This window comes from Pinus tabuliformis, chromosome J, assembly GCF_031772625.1.
Source record: "Pinus tabuliformis cultivar Carrire ecotype Pingquan chromosome J, CPIR1, whole genome shotgun sequence".
Lineage (NCBI taxonomy): Eukaryota > Viridiplantae > Streptophyta > Pinopsida > Pinales > Pinaceae > Pinus > Pinus tabuliformis.
The window spans coordinates 752195605-752198169 of record NC_142295.1 but is presented as its reverse complement, the minus strand read 5'-3'; the positions used below and the strand labels follow the sequence as shown (position 1 = coordinate 752198169).

Here is a 2565-nt window from a genome sequence, read left to right as displayed (position 1 = left end):
AATCTTCCATTATTGGCCGTTGACAGTTTTTATCCTTTGAATCTTCCATTATTGGCCGTTGACATTTTTTTTGATATATCTGCAGACATTTTTTTTTTATATATGTGCAGGCAGATTGAACAATCCTAGTCTCATTCCTTGAACCTTCCATTATTATCGGTTAACATCTTTTTGATATATGTGCATGAAGGTGGACCATTCCAAGTCTCATTCCTTGGAATCTTCCCTTACTGTCAGTCAACCAGAAATTGATTGTAGTGTAATGACTCAGAAAGGATTGTGGATAGCTGGTATGTTGGGACTGTTTTGCGGTATCTTTTGGAATTATTAGTTACACTGTAACAGAAATTAAAATGTAATGGCAAACCAGGAAGCAGGAAAAGAGAAAATGCGCGTGAAAAACAGCTGCAAAATGTCAAAAAAATTACACTAACGGACATTACAATGTAATGACAAAGCAGGAAGCGGGAAAGAGCAGAGAAAAGCGCGTGAAAGAGCTGGGTTGCAGAGACTATTTTGTCGTCCCCCTTTCCGAATGTATAAAACTACCGCTGGAAAATCGTTTAGAGGGTAGAAGAGAGAGCGTGGGGCAACAGTGCTGTAGAGGCTGCAAAGGGCGGAAGAACAAATAAACGGCACAGAGGCTAAAAAGTATTGGGAATCGGGGCATAAATTAAATGCCATTTTCCGAGTAACTGAAGAAACCATTGGCTGCAGACTGCAATTGGAGAAAGAAATCGTGGCTGTAACGTTTTCTGTGTAAGAGGTCAGACTAGTTATCTTAAAACCATTATCAGACTAGAATATTGTATTTTATTTTTGCTGTTGTTGAATCCAGTCCAGAGTCTTGTGCCTTCTGATCTTCTGTCTCATGATCAGAAGAAACATTACATTACAAGCTTATTGTTTTGAATGATATCTTTTAGTGTGGCTCTGATTTTGTGCCGATATGCTGTGCATGGGTTTTGTTTTTTCAGAGAGAAATCCTTATCATATGGCCGAAGCCCACAGATTACAATCGATATGGCCGAAGCCAGCAGTTATATACGGCATAGCCGTCACAAATTTCGCCGATGCAAGAGGGCCTCCGCAGGTATCGAACACGGCTGGGGGGTGCGAAAGCCATCCGCCCCAGCATGGGTTTTGTTGCAGAGGTTGTTAATTGCGAATTGGAATTAGACCGAAGATGGAACAGGCGGTTATTAGCACGCTGGCAGAAAAAATGGCTTCAATGGTAGCTGAAAAACTATTTGAGGAGGTATCGCTTGTTATTGACTTCAAAGATGATTTTGAATTCATTTGTGAGCACTGAGGAGGTGAATTCCATTAATTCCCTCTTGAACGACGCGAGAGGAAAGAGCGCTTCCAATTCATCAATTTAACTGGTCGACAAAGTTCAGGACTTTTTGTACGATGTTGTATACTTAGTAGAGGAATGTGAGGATCGTGACCTTAATCTTTTCAACATTATAATCTTCAAGTATCAGATGGGCCGTAGGATTAGGCATTAAAGAAAAGGATCAAGATGATACACAATAGTGCTAAATATCTGAAATATGTAATGTCCGTCCTCGATGCAGATGTTCGTCTTCACGCATTCAACGCATATGATTTAAAGAGCAATACAGCGCCAGGAGGAAACAGAGTGCTATACTCAACATGTCAGTCTCACACAGTGGGCATGACTGATGACATGGTAAAATTAATTAAATGGATAGTGGAAGGACGAGGGATATGGGGTGATTGCGTTGTGGTATTGGGGGCTGGCAAAAGTCATCTGGTCCAAAACGTGTTCAACAGCCCAGAGGTCCGAAGGGTTTCGACCATCTAGTGTGGCTGACAGTTTCGCCGAAATTCTCGGTTAAAGAGCTCCTTTTGGTGATGGAAGGCAGTATCTGAGGCTTGGGAGGAAGAGGATCAAGGTCATAAGATTCAAGCTAAGTGAGGGGAGCTTTCAGACAGAATTAATAGACATTTATGTGAAAAACGTTGTTTATTTGTTCTGGATGACGTGTGGCATAAAGAAGCTTGGGAAAAGATTGGGCTTTTGTCATCTGACAGACGAAATAAATTTGTGGTGACCACTCGGACAAAAATGTTGCAGAGCATATAGGAAATCCTCGTAAGGGACGTCGCCAAATCTACGAAATGGGGCATTTGCCTACTGATGACAGCTGGAAATTGTTCATTGCTTATGCTAATTTGATCCATACTCTTCCTCCTAATTTTCCTGCTACTACTTCGCCCCAAGATCCAGTGTGCGAGAATAACTCGAACATCAGACCATCTGGCCAAGAGCATGACCGACTGACCAGCATCGCCTGCCAAATTGTAGAAAAATGTTCGGACTACCATTGGCCGTGAAAACAATGCAGCGTCTATGACAAAGTTAAAGATGGTTCCTAATGAGTGGGAATGTACCTTGCATCATCTCAAAGCCAGCTTGGATCGTCCAGATGAATTAGGAGAGGGAGAGACAACGCACTTATGCACTCACTCCTTAAGTTACCAAGCTTTGCCAGCTGGCCTGAAGCCTTGTTTCCTTTACTGTTCTGCTCCTCCACA

At 42.1% G+C, this 2565-nt stretch overlaps 1 pseudogene; it reads right to left on the bottom strand.

The window, feature by feature from the left end:
- Positions 1-1053, bottom strand: part of LOC149228917 (scarecrow-like protein 1 pseudogene) — a 23976-nt pseudogene extending 22923 nt beyond the window's left edge.
- Positions 1054-2565: the final 1512 nt, after the last annotated feature.